This window comes from Neomonachus schauinslandi, chromosome 6 (assembly GCF_002201575.2).
Source record: "Neomonachus schauinslandi chromosome 6, ASM220157v2, whole genome shotgun sequence".
Lineage (NCBI taxonomy): Eukaryota > Metazoa > Chordata > Mammalia > Carnivora > Phocidae > Neomonachus > Neomonachus schauinslandi.
In genome coordinates, this window is record NC_058408.1 from 20,402,341 (window position 1) to 20,424,147 (window position 21,807).

The following is a 21,807-nucleotide window of genomic DNA, read 5'->3' on the forward strand; positions in this document are numbered from 1 at the left end:
GTCAGTATTTTCCTTAGGATAGATTAGAAGGTAAGGGCGTAGGTGTCAGAATGAATACAGGAAGGGAAAGATGTTCCCTGTTAAAAAGGGGACAAATTTGTCATAACAGTTCCTCAAAGTAAGTGATAGCTATAAATGCAGAAGAGACAAACAGGAGAAAGGAAAAAGAAGGTCCAGAAACAGAGAGAGGGCCAGAGAGGAGGTGGTGAGGTCACAGGGCATTTTGGATATTTATTGTTTCATTTGAGGTTGACTTATTATGATAAAAAACCCCTTCATTTTACCCAATTCCACAGACACAAATACACACATTTTGTTTTTTCCTCAGTAACATCAGCTTACTTACCTAATAAGTGCTTTGTGTGAATGAAGACATTTTTTGTTGTTGTTACTAATAAAGTTAAGGAGGAGTCTGCACTTCTGTGGGGAGGGCTAAAGAATAAGCAAAGCCTATCATTAAAGAAACAGAAAGCTCTGGAAACTATGAAATTTAAGATCTCCAACTCCCCTTCAGCCCCAGAATCGACGAAAAAATTGGTATGGTTTTTGGATTACACAGGCTATGAAATTCAAGTTTCAGGGACATTTTTACTGAGAACCTGAGAGGGAAAGGCCCAAAATAAGTGTGATTTGCACGTGGTTTCTGAGAATGAACTCTCTCATATAAACTGCCAAAAGATAGTTTCACGGAAACATAGAGATGGATGCATAGAAATTTTACTAAACGAGACTTGGAACTAGGCTTGACTTGAGATAACAAACCTGTACCCATCCTCACATTGAAAGGTAATTAGAAAAAAGAGTTGAAGTTTCTCGTTGATTTACAGGAAACTTTCAAGTGATGAGCTACAGAGATCAGACCTCAACTCCATTTACTACAAAAGGATATGTTTGCTTCTATGAGTGATTGTAGAGTGGTAGAAGAAGTGGAAATGAAATCTTAACAGTCATGGTGTGTTTCTCCATTGTGTATTTTGAAGTATCCTGGGAGTGTTTGCCATAATATTCCTTGAAAGGACACAATTTTTACTTGTTGTTGGCATCAAAGCATTACTTTTGATTTCACAGAACTACAGTTCCTCGTGGTGATTTCAGATCTCCAAAATTTAATCTAGAGGTTTAACATATCAATCCACCCAAGGAGTCCTTTCCACTTTGCAAAAAATGAAAAACCTGTTTATTCTATTATTTTGGCAATTTTCTTCATGTTATCAACAGTGATTGTGATGATTAGTTTTATGTGCCTGCTTGGCTATGCTATAGTTACCCAGTTGCTCAAATAGTAATCTGGGTGTTGCTGTGAAAGAGATTTTGTAGATATGATTTACATCTATAATTCAGCTGCCTTTAAGTAAAGGAGATTATCCTTAGAAATGTGAATGGTTGGGGCGCCTGGGTGGCTCAGTCATTAAGCGTCTGCCTTCGGCTCAGGTCATGATCCCAAGGTCCTGGGATCGAGCCCCGCATCGGGCTCCCTGCTACACGGGAAGCCTGCTTCTCCCTCTCCCACTCCCCCTGTTTGCGTTCCCTCTCTCGCTATGTCTCTCTCTGTCAAATAAATAAATAAAATCTTTAAAAAAAAATGTGAATGATCTTCCATCAGTTGAAAGGCCTTAAGAACAATATCATAATTTCCCTGAGGGAGATGAAATTCTGCCTCAAGACTGCAGCATTAGCTTCGAGCCTACAAGCCTGCCCTACGTATTTGGCCTTGCCAGCCCCCACAAATACAGGAGGCAATTCCTTGAAATCTATCTATCTATCTATCTATCTATCTATCTATCTATCTATCTATCATCTATCTATTTCTATCTATATAGACAGATACAGATATAGATATAGATAATGATAGATAAATAGATTGCACCATGGTATTGTCAACAGAATTACCTAATATTGACAAGAATAGATACGAGAGAGAAGGTTAACTTAGCAAAAAAAGTAATTATTGGATTTTTTATATAGTAGATACATAAGAATATCTTCTTGAGCTGAGACATTAGGTAAAAGCCCATTTAAAAAAAAAGTCAAGCAATATCAAAGATTGTTAAAGATAATTTGATTATTGCCCAGCTTGCATTTTAAGACTGAATGGAGCAATAATCATCTTGGAGGAAAATATGCTACTTCATTTAGTACTAAAATACAGGTCTTATCCTCCTTTCCCTTTCTCTTTCCTTACCTTCCAGAAGGTAAGGAACATGTCTTAGAATGCCTTGTTCATGATAGGTATACAATAAATGTTTACTGAATAAATTAGCATCTTGAATGTTAGTCATTCAACACATATTGACCATGTTCCAGCACTGTGCTGAGTGTGGGGGTTACAGCGGTAAATACACACCGTCCTCCCCTCATGGAAGCATGTCGTGGTTTATCAGACCTAAGGTCTGACAAAGGCATTAAGAGATATGCTGGAAAAAAAGAGATTATCCTGATTTATGTCAAACTCAGAAAGTTAGCAGGTTTTTTTTCCCCCAGAACATTTTGTTTGGCTTCCTAATTATTATATATTTAAACCATTTTGTGGAGACAATCTGGAGGCTAAGGGCATCAGTGGAGTTGTCAGACAGACCCAAGCCTGAGTGTGACCTTGGACAAGTTGCTTAACATCCCTGAGCTTCAGGATTCCCAACTATAAAATGAGAACAATACCTATGGATGTGTGTGTGTGTGTGTGTGTGTGTGTAATGAAGTACTGTCAGGAAATCTTGCAGCTCAGTGCCTAACATGTGGAAAGTCAGCAATAAATGGTAGCTGGATTTGACATACTTTACACTTTAAACTATAGTCTCTGGGGTGACAAGTTCCTTAAGCAAAATAACTACTACACTAAATAATACTTCCTCATATCTGTCAAAGCATACATTCATTAGGGCTCAGAGGAGCTTCCCTTCTTTTAGGATGACTTTGAGGGTGTGCTCAAAACATTTGTTTATCCAAGGGGAAATCCCCAACATGTGATGGTAAGGTTTTAAAGAGGAATTTCCATGAAAACAAAGAGATTTGTATTTTCAGATATAATTTTATATATAACATAAATATAAATAATAAGTATGTATAGATTATATATATACACACACATTCATGAGAGTCACAGACTATTAGGTCTAGAAGTATCGGAGATCATCTAGATCTCACTTTATAAAACTTTAGAAAAGCAAAATAACTTCTCCAAGGGCACTGATTTAGTGGCAGAGTGAGGACCACCTATCAGTTCAAAGATATGATCTCTCTATTACCTATAATTTATCTCCGTACTTTAGAATTATTGTTTTTCAAAGGGATAAATGCTATTCCCCCCAAAATCCTAAGACTTAACATAACTCATAACTTTTTTTTTTTTAAGAGAGAGCCCTCGCGAGTGAGGTGCAGGGGAGAGGGAGAGAGAGAGAATCTTAAGCAGGCTCCATACTCAGTGCGGAGCCCAACTGAGGGCTCATTCTCACGACCCTGAGATCATGACCTGAGTAGAAAGCAAGAGTCAGATGCTTAACTGATTGAGCCGTGCAGGTGCCTATATAATTCATAACTTTTTAATTAAAAGTCTCTGGTCACTACATGGGAGCCACAAGGGAATTATAACTGAGTGGCCAGTCTGGCTGCCATTCCCGTATGCCAGGCACTATATTAAATACTTTGCTTATGCTTTCTTGTTTAATCCTCACCCACAACTGGTTAAGATACATTCCTTTATTTTCAAAATTATCCAGATGGGTTAACTGGGGCTCAGTGAGGTTAGATCATTTGTATAAGTTCACACCACTACCAAGTAGGAAGGCAAGATTTGAAGCTATTCAGCCTGACACCAGAGGCACAGAAATATGGGAGATTCTTGGCACTACAACTTGCTAAATCCTTCTCTTTTATCTTATTTTCCAGTGTTCAAGCTTCCCTGCCCAATCCATGATAAACTATGCTGAGTGCTTGACTTGATCGTCTAGCTGGTTGACTAGAGATTACAGTCACACAAGTCAGAAGAAACCAGTCCAGGGTTTTGTGCTGATAGCTAAGGAATAGGATGGATCAGCCTGGACCTTTTGCTCCTGCAGGTGATGTCACAGGACTGCAGCTTCTTTGGGGTGTGAACAGGATGGCCCAAGAGGAGGGCCTGGTGTCCTGAGGACCTAAGCAAAATAAAAATCTTCCTGGACATCTTTTCAAATTACTAAGAAAATTACATTACTCAAATATCTCTAAAAGCCCACTGCCTTTAACAATTCTCTTTGCTAATCTGATATGCTACATTCAAACAGAAAATGGGTAAAGAGTATAACGAAATAGTCTTTTCTTCATCAAAGTTATAGCAAAGTACATTGATGTCCCCTGAGGCAGCAGATGAACTTCAATACCTTTTATATAATGGAACTGGTTTCATTTGCTTTTATTTATTTAATGTGTTTATTATGCCTATTAAATAAGACTGTTTTGGACATGGATGTGAAAAACATAAAATGTTATACAAATACCTGATACTGTCATTAGTAACTAGTAGTATTTGGAAGGACTTTTATGACTTGTTTATCACACAGAGCTTACTGAGGTAGAGGTGTCTCAGTCCTGCATTGAGGGAATGACACAAACTCCTGAGGACATTGTTGTCATCAATGTTAAAGGAAAGCCCTCCTTGTCCATAACAGGTGACAGACTCCAAATAGCAGAGCTGAGAGGAACTTTTAGAGATGATCCATCCAAACCCACCTAGGGAACCAGAGTCTTAGGAGAGATGCAGGGACTTGCTCAAACCCACCCAGTTTATACAAAGCAAAAGGGATTAGAACTCAGCTCTCTGGGATTTCGGACCAGGGCACTCCTGTTGTTTTATTCTTTTCTACATTTTCATTATTATAATCTAATCTTCTTTTAAAATAATCTAAAAGGGAGAAATGTGTGTGACTAATCCAGTGGCCTCTGATGGCCAGACAGCATTTTCCGAAAACTTCACAGTATAACTCAGATGAAAAGAAAATGACATCAGGGCAGCTATGGGACATGGCCTTACAATCATCACCACATCACCCCATAACCTTGTCACTAAATGACCTAACCACAAACAGTATGACTCTTTTCCTTCTTTCTGTGGTTATTGAAGAGGTGACAAAGCATCAGCCCTTAGGAAACCCTTGGAAAAAGAAAGGAGACTAGATGAGGCATATTTTCCCTCAAGTTTGTTTAAAACCCAAGGATGGTGATTGGCTTTTGAAGAGTATTAACTACCATTCTTTCCTTCTCAAACACTCTATTTTACTCCCACCCACTCAACACTTTTTATATATAAGACCACTTAGTCACAGAATAAAAAGAAGTAACCAAGACTAGTGGTTGCTTAATTATTTCATGTGTTAAAAAGCTTTAAGCTTTCAATACAAATGCCAAGAAAATTTTAATATTGTACATACATTCTTGGAGTTAGAAGATACAGTAAGAGGTTCTCTCATTCAGTCTTGCACCTGAAGAAAAGGTTCTGTATGTGAGATCCTACACAGAAATTCATCTCTCACAGGTCCCAGAACCAATCTAGTAAGGAGGCTTTCCTTACTGGAGGATGGGGACCAGGGGTCAGAAGTCCTCTTCATTTATGCATGATAGTAGTTATTTAGTTGAACGAGTCTTGCTGCTTATATCCACTCTGACATGAGTACCTTTCATCTTTCCTTCTGATCACAGTACCTCATACTGACTCGACTTACTATTTATTTATTTATTTATTTATTTATTTATTTATTACCCCGACCCTGATACTAGCCCTCCACTAACTAGATCTACTAATGGATCTCCACTAGCTCCCTATCTTTCTGGATTTCTGTTTGTTGACTGCTATTTCAATCTCTCTTGATAGTTAGTCCCAGGTAAACACCATTCTACTCTCTGCTTCTGAGTCCCATGTGATTTTTTTTTGATGTTCCTCATTTTTAGAATGCTATACTTCTCTTTTGCAAAGCCAAATCTATCATTCAAAGCCCATTTCCAGTCTTACTGCAACAAAAAATTGGGGTGTTTGGTATAGCATGTCTGAATGTTATAATAGTTATAATATATATTATAAGTAATATCTTACCTTTCTCTAGTCCCCAAAGTGTACAACACAATTGTTGCTAATAACATTGTAGTTACATAACACATTTTATTTCAGTATGAAATTGTATTTAAATATTCAGAATATTTTAAAATAGGAGTTATATGGAATTTTTATAAAATACATTACAAAGCATTGACCTTTAAGTTTCACTCATATATAGATGGAAAGATAGATAATTTACATGGTATCAAAGCTGTAGGAAAATTTTAGACTCAAGTTTTCAACCATTTTCCAAAATAAATTATATTCTGTTGTTGATGTCTATCTAGAAAATATATACTAAATAGACTAAAGACAACCCAAGAACAGTAAAATTTAAACCCTATAATGTAAACAGATTTTGGATGTACTGCTTTAGGTTATATCCTTTCTTAAGAGATTATGATGATTGTTCCAACATGTGGTATTCTGATTTTCTTGTACATTAAAAAATGTATTTATCATCATATGACCAAACTTGCTACAAACTATGTTTATTTAGTATTTTTTACATATATGAACAGTTAAAATTTGGTTTGATTGATTAACAGGAAAGATCTTTCATTATAACACAAAATAAAAAGAAATGGCCAGATTGGATCTCTTGGATATTTCTAGCTTTACAATTGTGGTATCCTATGAAATATTAAATCATCTGCTACCAACAGATTCTTGAGATAAATTTCACCTCAATAATATGTGGACCATAAGCAAAGAAATGGACATGGATAATGTTTTTGGATGGTTTTTAACTTTATACTGAGACTCCAGTCTTTGAAGACTAGATTGAGTCTGGGCTTCACCATTAATTAGTTATGTGAACTAGGACAAGTCATTTCACCTCTCTGACTTCATTTCCTCATTTATAACATAGGGATAATAAAAATAATTACCCTTTCTTCCTCAAGGTAATACAAAAAACATATGAGATAACATATATTAAAGTGCTATGCAAATGATGAAGTTGTATATAAAATTTAATTATTGCTTTATAAATAAACATAACTATCTAATAACTAACTATTTCAGTTTTCATTATATTCATTCAACTTGAAATAGCTAAAATTTTGCATTAGTATCAGATCACTTCTTCCTGCCTTGGTTACTAGTGAATGGCCAAGCCTGTTGCTGTAAATAAATGGGCACTAGGATGTTTCTAAAAAATACATGTGGCTCAAGAATAGACTTCTTCCGCTTTGTGGTCTCATATGTCTGACCACAGCAACTATTTTTAATCACAGCCTATGCTTTTTAGTGACATCTAACTCCATACGTAAGAGTCATCATCCTTAGCAAGATGTAGAGATGTATGACGTGTTCGATTACAATGTACTTCTTTTTTTGTTCTTTTTTCCTTTATCTTTTTAACATGTGTTTCTACTTTGGTAATTTCAAAAACATCCAGATCACTTGACAACATTGAGACAAGCATTGACCACTAGTTCCTCAAGTCTATAAAGTTCTGATATGAAAATGTGCTAGCCAACTGTTCTTGACCCAACAACTTAGAAAAATGTTTCCAAAAAAAAATTTATAAAATGACAATGAACTGCCATTATTTCCAACTCTTTTTTTAAAAAGTACTTTAGTAAGTACTTGGAATTCCAACTTAGACTGTGTCTCTAAATGCTGATGCATAATGAAGCATGCTTTTTACCACTTGAACTGCTTTCAGTCTTGATGGAGAAAACATGACAAAGACTCATGAATATGTGGTTCAGTTGGATTAACTAAAACATCATTAATATTATACGGTGTCATCTGTTTCTCTCTTTATATATATATATATATTCAGAAACTACAACTCCCAGAACACAGTAAGCTTATGAAAAAAGAAGTAGCATCCTAAAATGAGTGTACTACACAGTTAAACACTGACAGGAAGGATAGGACAAGGGGCTGTGGAGACTAGCTGTCCATCCCACAGTATGAGATCAGCTACCAAGGCCACTTCAACCTCAAGATGGAACAGGGTGTGGTTGGGATGGGGGTTTGTCGGCACAAAAAGTCTGCCATGGACTCTATTTCTTCAACACCACACTCCCAACCACTATGGCCTATTGGTAAATTTCTTCCAAAAAAAAATTATTAAATTTCTTTCAAAAGAATTATGGCAGATTAAAATGTATCTTTTTCCCTCTAAAGAGAATAAAGGTATCTTTTTTGAAGACCAAATAGAATATTAGAAAAATTGATCATAAGGAAAATCCTCAATAAATTCCCAAAGGGGAAATTACACAGACCATAATTCAATAAAAATTTGTCATTAAAAATACACATTTAAACAAAAAATAGTTTGTGATTATAATATTCTAAAAAAAACCTCTTGGGGCGCCTGGGTGGCTCAGTTGGTTAAGCGACTGCCTTCGGCTCAGGTTATGATCCTGGAGTCCCGGGATCGAGTCCCACATCGGGCTCCCTGCTCGGCAGGGAGTCTGCTTCTCCCTCTGACCCTCCTCCCTCTCATGCTCTCTGTCTCTCATTCTCTCTGTCTCAAATAAATAAATAAAATCTTTAAAAAAAAAAACCTCTTAAGTCTAAAGACTTAAAATAAAGAACAATTTGTAAAATAAAACATACAACTATTTCAACAGCAAACATGAGAATATTATATATAAAATCACAAGTTCGTGCCTTGTTTTTAAAAAAGAAAAATAAATGTCTTAAATATTTATATCACAAAAAGAATGAAGAAATAACCACAAGAGAAAGCAGTCATTCAATGAACAATGAAGTTATTCAATAAAGGAAATACTGGATTAAAAACTGAAATTAATAAATTACATATTGATGAATCTAGGAATGGTTAATTGGAAGAAGATAAAATAAATAGGAAAACCTCTGTTAATTCTAATGAAACATAGAAAAGCAATTATATCTTAAAGGAAATATAATAAGAAGGAGATGATTCATTACCCATTCATTCGTTTGTTCAAAAATCTATGCAGCATGATGTGTTAAATTATAAGTGCTAGGGATATAATAAAAAATGATCAGGAAAAGTTCTAACCTTAATGAGCCAATATTCTAATAGGAAGAGACAAATTATAATAACAATAGAGAGAAAGAGGGGGGAAGAAAGAAAAGACAGAAAGAAGAAAAGAAAAAAGGGAAATCAATTGGTAATAAGTGCTAAAATAAAAAAAATAATGGGATTAAAGGCATAGAGGGGGAAAAAAGAAAAAAGAGAGGGGAAAAAAGGCATAGAGGATATGCGGATAGAGAGGTTTACATAGTTTGTTCAGGCAAAGTCCCTGGATAAGACAATGGTAGAACCTGAAGGAAATGAAAAGATGAGCTTTGTGTATTTATGGGAAGAGCATTTTAGGGAGAATGAACAGCAAGTACAAAGTACCCAACTGACCAAGTGAGGTTGATGACAGGGTAGAAATATCACAAAATCTCCATCTGGTTCTTGGGAACCCAGGTGCTGAGGGAATGGGCCAGGTAGAGTCTGAAAAAACAACATGTATGGCAGAGTTCCCCAGACCCAGCATGAGCAATGCAGGAAGAACTGTATGGGGTCTCTAGGCAGCTGGGTTCAGGAAGCTTTAGAATGCCCCTGTCTTTGAATCAGAAATAGCTGGAGAGTTGGACTCAAAAGGGCTTATAGCCAGAAATGAGAAGAATTTAGCAGTTACTCATCTGAACCAACAACTGAGGACGAGGCAGGACCAAGGATGACTAGACCATCAGTGTGGTTGAACCACCAAGGACCAGAGGGCAGTATGGAAGGACACCAAGATGGGCAGAGGATGACAACTTAGGACCTGGTGGTCTCTTCTGCTAGACACAGATAATAAACCCAAAAGGGAGTCACTTATGCTAAGAATCCTGTCACCAAATCGAGACACAATTTCAGCTCTCCCAGAAATGGAATCTTAAACCACCTGATCAGCACTAGTTAGGTAATCTGCCTGATAGACTCCTGCTTATCCCTAAAGGAAAGTAACCTTGCAATAAGCAACCCACGTTTTGCCTAGTACAACTTCCTCATTCCTGCTCCCTTCTGCCTATAAAAGTCTTTCATTTTGTACAGCTCCTTGGAGCTCCTTTCTGATAGATTAGACACCTGATTCGAATCAGTTTTTGCTCAAATAAACTCTTAAAAACTTTAATGTGCCTCAGTTTATCTTTTAACACTTGCTCTCTGATACCACAATTTTATGGAAATTCCGGAACAACCAGAGATTTTGAAATTAAGTTAGAAGAGATGAGAAATTTTAATTTCTTGAATACATGAATTAATGGATTGAAGTCTGTATTCACTCAACTGTTGAGAGCAACAAGAATGCAAATATGTATATTTCTACACAAATATAAAATACACATTTGGCATGAAACATATACCAAGACATCTTTTTTGCTCTATTTCTTTGGAATTAAGGTTATCTAAACTCTGGATATATCATCCATCTTGTATAGACCAAATCCCTGACATGCTAGGTAAATTTTCTACTGTAATTTAGAAGATAAATTACAGCTATGAAACTGTTATAAAGAAGGAGAGAGTGCTGTGGGAAGACAGCCAGGGAAATCTGACCTGGGTTAGAAGATCCGGTAAAGTTCATCTAAGCAAGTAGCATTTTAAGTCAGTTATCTGCATGAGGAGGCCTCACCACAAGCCTGTCCAATAGGTTTTATCACACCTATTTTATAAGTGATGAAAAGGGTGATGATGTTTGCCTGGGGGGAAGGCCAGGCATTGGGGCACTGAAGGCATGTCAGAGAATTTTATTTAACCTTATTTCTAATTGTTGGCTTTTCATAAAGAGACTCATTTTGTGTATTACTTATGTAATTAAAAATCAGTTTTCACATAAGTTTAACTCATGCCTGAGATCACCTAGCAAATAATTGCCAATGCTAAGATTTCAACTCAGGTCTATCAGACCCCAATGCTCATAACCAGTATGCTCTGGAAAACATCTAGACTTCCAGTAATAAGGCAATGAGTATGTAAATAGTAGTAAAAAATATATGGAATAAGACACTTTAATTTGGAGGTCTAAGGCACAGATTTTTTTTTTTAAAGATTTTATTATTTATTTGACAGAGAGGGACACAGCGAGAGAGGGAACACAAGCAGGGGGAGTGGGAGAGGGAGAAGCAGACTCCCCGCCGAGCAGGGAGCCCGATGCGGGGCTCGATCCCAGGACCCTGGGATCATGACCTGAGCCGAAGGCAGACGCTTAATGACTGAGCCACCCAGGCGCCCCAACAGATGCTTTTGATAAATAGGTCTACCACAGATCTACTAGCTTTTGGGACTTAAATCCTGCTCCAAAGGAAGTACCCGATGCCTTTTGCTCCTCCATATTTGTGTTCTCCATTTTTCTGCATAAAAGCTGTGACATTCCCCTGGATACCGGTACCCTAACTTAAAGATGAAGAGAAGATACAGAACTTAAACAAATACCAGGGCAGGACCTGGATCCTTAGCCTCTAATGGAGGAACTCTCTCCCTGTTGTCAAACACACACACACCACATCACACACCACATCACACATACATACCACATCACACACACACACATACACACACACCACACATCACACACACACACACACACCCCACACAACACACACACACACCACACATACACACACCACACATACACACACATCACACACACACACATCACACATTACACACCACACATACACACACACCACTACAGCTACCACCATTTTATCCTGTTCATTGTTGGCAGCAAAGAGGACATCTATGATAATCTGGTAAGAAAGGGTGATAGGCCTTAATTTATCACAATGTAAGCATCAGTGTTTTTCTACCTTGGAAACTAGAAGTACATGAGTCAGAATTCTTTGTTGTAAGCAAAAATAAGTCAAAACAAAAACCTAATGATTCATAAAGGAATATATGTATTAGAAGGCTATCGGCAGCTCTTATAATCTCTAGTAGGCGCAGAGTTTGGAAACCCCAATGCAAATCCTGCTGCAAAACTGTCTCACAGATTGGCCCTCACTACCCCTCAACCTCTGGGCACAGGCAGGTGCTTGTGATGCCAACAGCCCAAACACCAGGCGCTACGGACATCACAACATGTCCGCCCCAGGAGCAGACAGTAGCTACCACCCTCACCGCTCTCACTGGAAGGATTCTGCAGGTTCCCCGGCCATGGGACTCACTTCTGATTCACATTTTGGCACAGATACATCTGTTTGGCAGGGTTAAGACATGTACCCGTGTCCTGGCTACAAGGGAGTCTGGAACATTTTTAATTTGTCTTTACAAAGTGGGAGATGGGCTCTATCTTATAAGGTAAGGGATTCTTCAAGGGGTTTGATGCTGAGAAATCCATAGAATAACAAATATCCACCGCAGAGTACACAGAGATGAAGAGAGCCCAAAATGTCTTTTTCTGTCTACTTTTCTTTTCTGAAACAAATGACTAAAAAAACCAAAGAAGTCAATGGTGGATGTGGACAGACCCATTCTGAAAACATCTTAACACCTTCATTTTCAACCATGAGTACATGAATATTTTCCCTGAGGCAAACAAACATTCACACAGATGAAAGTGTAGTATTGCAAACTAGTGCAGGAGAAAATAGATGCCCAGTTGGCTTCCAGTCAGCCAGGCCCAAGAACCACACCCTTCAAGCACGGAATCACAGGTCCTACAAAGCCATCCCGGGTGACCTACCTCCTCCTCCGCATCCCCTGCTCCCCTCTGCCCTGCAACAGACTGCCTGGGTAGATCTTGGATCTTCCAGCAACCTTCCCTCTCTCATGAATACCATGTGCACAACAAGTGGATTCCAAGATGTGATGAACATTGTCATTATTTAACATCAACAAAATACACTGTTTCGTCATCAAATACATCAAAAAGTATTACAATTATGCCTAGTTTATGGACTATGAAAATAACTATGTGAAATCTATTCCTAATTAATCTTTCCACCTAGAGCTTAGATATAGAATCCCAGGGGTGAGAAAAATAAAGCTATGTATCTAGCTCTATAAAAATACCACTTTGTGCTTCAGCAAAAATGTTGCTATTGACTTTTCCTACAAAATTATCATACTGGCTTTTAATTATAGTGGGTTATGGTGACACCTAGTGGCTGATAGGCATATTTTGAAATATTCAATTTGATCAACTTAATTTTCCTTTTTTTTTCATAAATATAGTCATAATGTCCATTTATGGATCCTGGCACATTTATTGTTTTTAGGATTTATTTATTTATTTGAAACAGGGAGAGTGAGCATGAGCGGGAGGGGCAGAGGGAGAGGGAGAGAGAGAATCCTAAGCAGACTCCTTCTGAGCACAGAGCCTGACGTGGGGCTCAATTCCAGGACCCTGAGATCATGACCTGAGTCAAAACCAAGAGTCAGATGTTTAATGGACTGAGCTACCCAGGCACCCCTATTCTGGCACATTTAAAGAAGAAAGTAAATGTATAAAATTTCCCTTTCCCACAAAAAGATAGAAATCCTCAGATAAAGAATCTATATTTAAGAAAGGTCACCTTTTAAAAATTCTACTTAAATAAATCTTAAAAAGACAGAAAATAAAACTTTTCATGGTCAAAATTAATGCACACTTTGTAATCAGTTAACCCCCAAAAGTTTAGGAATATGAGGCATAATTGCTTAAACTAAAATTACTGGGATAAAAATCACAAGTTCATAGTCCTAACTGTGCTGCTAATTAGCTATTGTGGGCTTGAGCAAATTGTGTAACTTCTCTGTGCCACAATTCCATAATTGGTAATACAAGAAGGTTAGAATTTAGATGACTTTTGAGAGATTCCCAACAAGAGACTCTACAAATTGCTGCCAGTCTCACGGTCTTCTTCATCATCTAGCCCTCTGTTCCTAACACCACAGAATGTCTAGATGCTCTGTTCTGACTGAGGATCAAAGGTTTACTACATATTAGCATTTCTGTTTAGGTCCTAAATTCATAATATGTGAATTTTAGTTTAGGTCCTAAATTCATAATTTGTCCCTAGTGCTTAATTCATTTATAGTCTCAACCTTGAATAGATGAATAGATGAATAGAATAATTTCATTAGTTGTTAAATAAAGTGACATTAGCTTTGAATGTTTCCTTAACGTGCTTCACTTAAACGTCAAAAGGAATCACTAGTATCTTTTTTTTACTTCATATTTAATATACAGTTATTTTTCACTTGATCCATGAAATTTGTAATTTCATGTAACTCCATCCAATCTTCTCAATGTCTTTCATGTTCTACATCTGAAAGCCCTCATCCTGTTAGTTTGAACTCATCTCATAGTTACCCCTCCCTCTCCCCACTACACCTCCCCACCATTTTTCTGTTTTCACTTTCTCTCTTGTTATTTTACTTTTCATTTTCTTCTCTAAATTTTTTTTTATTATTAACTCTTTCAAGCATAGAGATTGGAAGTAATATGTCAAAGAAAGACTCATCTTTATATTTTCTTTATGTGTAACTATAAATCATTTTACATAGGTTTGCATGTATTTAAACATTATATAAATTTTATATATAAGTATATATCCTTATGCAATCTGTACAGAAGTTACTAATTTTAACAGTAAAATTTACTAATATTTCCCTCAAGGTTTATACTTCCAGTTTTTCTTTAAGGATCTTTCCCTAACCCAAGATTATAAAAATATTCTCCATTAATTTTTCTTAATCAAGGCATTAACATTTATGTCTTTAACCCATAGTTTTGTAGATAATGTGAAGTTAGAATCTAAATTTATGGGAGGTTTTTTCCATGTGGGTAATCAATTATCCCAGCACTATGTATTGAATAATCTATATTTTCTGCAGATTTTCACTTCTGTCATTTTATTTTTCCATATGAGTAGGAATGTTCTGTCCTGGTGCATCTTTCCATTTGTCTTTCTTTGCGCAGATATTGTACCTTCTTAATCTCTGTAACTTTGAGTAAATCTAGGTATCCGTTCTTTTTGCCTGTTTGGAAAGTGCATTCACTATTTTTTATCTTTCCTTTTATACTGAATTATGGCAAGAACTTGTCAAGTTAAGCAGTTCTGCTTTGAGATCCTGATTTCAGCTATACTACTTTTTATATTTATTTCTTATTTGGGAATTCCAGAAACTCAATGGTAAGCTAGATTTAAATCCCACTCCTGTGACTACAAATTCTCATCAAAGACTTCATTTTTCTGTCCCCAGCCCAGGCTGAGAGTTAAGCTTCCTTTTTGTCTTCTGTGTCAATGGACAGATGTTTTCTGGTTCAACCATTTCCAATGGTTATTCCTTTAAAGAATTCAGCTATAAAGGGGGAGGAAGGGTAGGTGTCTCAATATCACTCCCCTCCATGAACTGGCCCAAAGCCATGTCTTCTGTTCACATAAGCATCATAACTAAGATCCTAGCTTTCTCATGCCAACAATGTCTTTTTTCCCCCTGAACCTCTATTCTCACCAGAGACAACCACAGTTATTGGTTTTCCTACTTAACACTGTCATCTCTAAATCCCTCTCTGTTTAAAAAGATTTTTAAATATGTTAGCTAGCAAATCTATTTGTTTTGTTTTTGAGTTTTTATTTGAATTCTAATTAGTTAGCATACAGTGTAATATAGTTTCAGGTATAAAATATGGTGATTCAACACTTACATATAACATCTGGTGCTTTTGTAGTGGGAGGGTTTTCTGGTTCCTTAGTTCAAAAAATTGCTGGAAATAAATATCATTTCTTTTCCAATTCAATTATAATTGTATAGATAATTGGCAAAAACCTTGTACATAATAAGCCAAACATAAACATGAATAGAATGTTGCTTTCCATTATAAGTGAAAATACTCTTTTCAAATAATGGCCATGATCATTAACCATTTTATTTCTTTTAAAGATTTTATTTATTTATTTGGCAGATAGAGAGAGAGCACAAGTAGGCAGAGTGGCAGGCAGAGGGAGAGGGAGAAGCAGGCTCTCGCCAAATGGGGAGCCTGACGAGGGACTCGATCCCAGGACCCTGGGATCATGACCTGAGCCAAAGGCAGCCGCTTAACCGACTGAGCCACCCAGGCGCCCCAATCATTAACCATTTTAAAGTATATATACTGAGTTGGCATTGTTATGGAAAAATAATAACAACAAAATTAAAATAAATATTAATAAAATTTACCAATCATTAAGCACTTATGATGTGTCAGTTACTACCAATCCTTATAATAATTCTCAATTTCCTTCAGGAAACTAGCATTGGTTAAGTAAGTTATTTGTAATTGTGCAGCAAATTTGATGACTCAACTGGGAATAAGGATCCATCAGTTTCTAACTCCAAAGTTGGGTATCTTTCTACATTAAGGACTTCCATATGTCTTTCATGGATCTTAATTCATAAAGCACAATTATTTACTTTGGATGTTTATTTGTGAGCTCTTTAACTCAAGCTTGCCTGAGGAAAACCTATGTTACTTTTCTCTTTATTCACTATATTCACCTCCATCAGCTTGTATATCCAGAATGTATTTTTAATATGTAAACTTGTTTAAGTTGTTACAAATAGAGATTAAAGTCATAAAAATATGCAAGATACAATTAAGTGTAGAGACTGTATCTTATTTAATCTCACTTCCTCATATAGTACCTGATTTTCTACATAAATAAAATCAAAATGATCTGAAGATGTTTTATCTAAGGACTTCATAAATTACCTTATAGTTCATAAATAAAATATAAACATAATTCTTAGAAATTATTGAAAACTCAGGCCTTAGCAACTATGTCTATTTAAAAAAAATTTCGGTGTAGAAATAAAGAGAAAAACTGAGCTTAAGATCTAAAAATTTAAAATAAAAATTTTCTCATGTAGCTATTATGAGTATCAGTCAACAAAGCAAAAAATAAAGGAGTTTGTGAATACTAAACCAGCTCTACAAGAAGTATTAAAGGAAACCCTTTGAACAGGAAAGACAGACCAAAAGCAACAAAGACTAGAGAGGAACAGAGACAATCTACAGGAACAGCGAGTTTACAGGTAATACAATGGCACTAAATTCATACCTATTAATAATTATTCAGAATGTAAATGGAATCAATGCTCCAATCAAAAGACATAGGGCATCAGAATGAATTAAAAAAGCAAGACCCATTGATATGCTGCTTACAGGAGACTCATTTTACATTCAGACACCTCCAGATTGAAAGTGAGGGCATGGAGAACCATCTGTCATGCTAATGGACATCAAAAGAAAGCTGGAGTAACCATACTTGTATCAGACAAACTAGACTTTAAACCAAAGACTGTAATAAGAGATGAAGAAGGGCACTATATCATAATAAAGGACTATCCAAAAAGAAAATCTAACAATTGTAATTATTTATGCCCCCAACTTGGGAGCAGCCAAATATATAAATCAATTAATAGCAAACTTAAAGAAACTCATTGATAATAATATAATAATAGTAGGGGACTTAAACACCCTACTCCCAGCAATGGACAGATCATCTAAGCAGAAGATCAACAAGGAAACAAAGGCTTTGAGTAACACACTGAACCAGATGGACTTAACAGACATATTCAGAGCATTTGATCCTAAAGCAGCAGAATACACATTCTATTCAAGTGCACATGGAACATTCTCCAGAAGAGATCACATGCTGGGTCACAAATCAGGCCTCAACCAGTACAAAAAGATTGAGATCATACCATACATATTTTCAGACCACAATTCTATGAAAACTGAATTCAACCACAAGAAAAAAAATTTGGAAAGACCACAAATACATGGAGATTAAAGAACATCCTGCTAAAGAATGAATGGGTTAACCATGAAATTAAAGAAAAAATTAAAAAAAAAAAAAAAACATGGAAGCAAATGAAAATGAAAACATGACAGTCCAAAACCTTTGGGATACAGCAAAGGCAGGAAGTATTTAGCAATACAGGCCTTCCTCAAGAAGCAAGAAAAGTCTCAAATACACAACCTAACCTTACATCTGACGGACTGGAAAAAGAACAGCAAATAAGGTCTAGAACCAGCAGAAGGGGAATAATAAAGATTAGAGAAGAAATAAATGATATAGAAATAAAAAGAAATAGGAGAACAGATCAATGAAACTAGGAGATGGTTCTTTGAAAGAATTAACAAAATTGATATACCCCTAGCCAGATTTACCAAAAACAAAAGAGAAAGGACCTAAATAAATAAAGCCAGGAATGAAAGAAGAGAGATCACAACCAACACTGCAGAAATACAAACAATTATAAGAGAATATTATGAGTAGTTACATGCCAACAAATTGGGCAATCTGGAAGAAGTGGATAAACTCCTAGGAACATATAAACTACAAAACTGAAACAGGAAGAAATAGAAAATTTGAACAGACCCATAACCAGCAAAGAAGTTGAATCAGTAATCAAAAATTCTCCAATAAGCAAGAGTCCAGAGCCAGACGGCTTCCCAGGGAAATTCTACCAAACATTTAAAGAAGAATTAATACCTATTTTTCTGAAGCTGTTCCAAAAACAAAGAAAGGGAGAGAAAACTTCCAAACTCACTCTATGAGGCCAGCATTACCATGACTCCAAAGCCAGACAAAGACCCCACTAAAAAGAGAATTACAGACCAATATCCCCGAACATGGATATAAAAATTCTCAACAAGATACTAGTTAATTGAATCCAACAGTACATTAAAGGATTATTCATGATGATCAAGTCAGATTTATTCCTGGACTGCAGGGGTGGTTTGATATCTGCAAATCAATCAATGTGATACAACAAATTAATAAAAGAAAGGATAAAAACCATATGGTTCTCTCAATAGATGCAGAAAAAGCATTTGACAAAATATAGCATCCTTTCTTGATAAAAACCCTCAAGAAAGTAGGGATAGAAGGAACATACTTCAACATCATAAAGGCTGTATATGAAAGACCCACACTGAATATCATCCTCAATGGGGAAATACTGAGAGCTTTTCCCCTAAGGTCAGGAACACTGTATTACAATGCTGTAATCTTCAAGGCAGTATGGTACTGGCACAAAAACAGACACATAGGTCAATGGCAATGGACCCACAGCTGTATGGTCAATTAATCTTCAACAAAACAGAAAAGAATATCCAATGGAAAAAAGACAGTCTCTTCAACAAATGGTGTTGGGAAAACTGGAAAGCAACACGCAGAATGAAACTGGACACTTTCTTACACCGTACACAAAAATAAATTCAAAATGCATGAAAGAACTAAATGTAAGACAGGAAAACATCAAAATCCTAGAGGAGAACATAAGCAGCAACCTCTTTGACCTTGGCCACAGCAACTTCTTATTAGATATGTCTCCGGAGGCAAGGGAAACAAAAGCAAAAATGAACTATTGGGATCTCATCAGGATAAAAAGCTTCTGCTCAGTGAAGGAAACAATCAACAAAACTAAAAGGCAATGGACAATTACATACTTTGCTTTTATAATTGAAATTTTGAAATCAAACATGTCTTGATTTTTCTGTTCTATTGAATCGCTATGTTCAGGATGTTTTGGAAAGGTGGGGGCAGGGACTCTTTCATAAGCACTTGTTTTATTTTGTGTGTGTGGAGTATAAAGGCTACAACCTTACTGTAAAAATTAATAAAATGAAACAATCACCACCACCATCAAAAAAAAAAAAAAAAGGCAATGGACAGAATGGGAGAAGATATTCACAAATGACATCAGATAAAGGGTTAGTATCCAAAAATCTATAAAGAACATATTAAACTCAACACCCTCCCCCCCAAAAAATATTCAGTCAAGTAATGGGCAGAAGACATGAATAGACACTTTTCCAAAGAAGGCATCCAGAAGGCCAACAGACACATGAAATGATGCTCAACATCACTCATCATCAGGGAAATATAAATCAAAACCACGATGAGATACCACCTTACACCTGTCAGAATGGCTAAAATTAACAACTCAAAAAACAGATGTTAGTGAGGATGTAGAGAAAGGGGAATTGTTTTGCACTGTTGATGGGAATGCAAGCTGGTGCAGCCACTCTGGATAACAGTATGGAGGTTCCTCAAAAGTTAAAAATAGAACTACCCTACCACCCAGTAATTGCACCAATAGGTATTTATCCAAAGGATACAAAAATGCTATTTGAAGGGGCACATACACCCCAATGTTTATAGCAGCACTATCAACAATGGCCAAATTATGGCAAAAGTCCAAATATCCATTGACTGATGAATAGATAAAGATGTAGTAGATATATCACTGTATATATATATATATAATGGAATATTACTCGACAATCAAAAAGAATGAAATCATGCCATTTGCAACAACATAGATGGAACTAGAGTATATTATGTTAAGCAAAATAAGTCACTCAGAGAAAAACAAATACATGATTTTATTCATATGTGGAATTTTTTTTGAGACTCACATAATGGGGTGTTTATTTAGATGATCCCAAATATGATTACAATAATTTTTAAATTGTCATCAAAATGAAAATACAAAGGGTGCCTGGGTGGCTCAGTCGGTTAAGTGTCTGTCTTCAGCTCAGGTAGTGATCCAGAGGTCTTGGGATCAAGTCCCACACTGGGCTCCCTTCTCTGTGGGGAGCCTGCTACTCCTTCTGGCTCTGCCTCTCTCTCTGTCTCTAATGAATAAATAAATAAAATCTTTAAAAAAAATGAAAACACAAGATTTAAAAATTCTTGCAGAACTCCTAGGTCTCCATGAATGTAGTGATTGCTACAATTTGTAAAATACTATATCCGCATAAATGAAAATTCATATTACAAGTTATCTAAATTTTTGTGGGCTGTCTTGGAAACTAACCCTTCATATAAAAAGATTTGTCTGAGGATGTGCCAAATCCAAAATAATGGACTTGCAAGTAGGCCTCAAAATACAACCTACTGATGAGTTTTCACTGAGTAGATATTTTTTGGATCGTCAGTAGGATGAAAAGAAAAAAATGTTCTAAAATAACTTTCTCAGACTATTCTAAAATCTACAGTGTCTCTTTGTCATCTATCAAAAACAACATATGTGGAATTTAAGAAACAAAACAGATGAACATAGGGGAAGGGAAGGAAAAATAAAATAAGATAAAAACAGAGAGGGACACAGACCATAAGAGATACTTAAATATAGAGAACAAACTGAGGTTTGCTGGAAGGTAGGTGGGTGGGGGCATGGGCTAAATGGGTGATGGGTATAAAGAATGGCACTTGGGATGAGCACTGAGTGTTATACGTAAGTGATGAATCACTAAATTCTACTCCTAAAACCAATACTACACAATATGTTAGCTAACTTGAATTTAAATATAAACAAATAAATAAATAAATATCAGTCAACAAATTCAAGTGTGTTGGCACTTGGGTGGCTCAGTTGGTTAAGCGACTACCTTTGGTTCAGGTCATGATCCTGGGGTCCTGAGATCGAGTCCCACATCGGGCTCTTTGCTCAGAGGGGAGCCTGCTTCTCCCTTTCCCTCTGCCTGCCACTCCCCCTGCTTGTGCTCTAAATAAAATCTTTAAAAACAAAACAAAACAAAAAACAAATTCAAGTGTGCAAAATCTTCATTTTTCTAAAGTAAACGTATTGTCTATACAAGTTTAGACTTAACTATGAAATAAGCCAATGAAACTTATTACCACAACATACTTTAGCCCATGTGGTCCCAGAATTGTCTTGCTCTTTTCCATGGTATTAATCAAAAAATAGGACACATTTCTATCACCCTGTTAACCTCTTCCAGGATTGGCCCTGAGCAGATAGTTACAACCTCTCATCT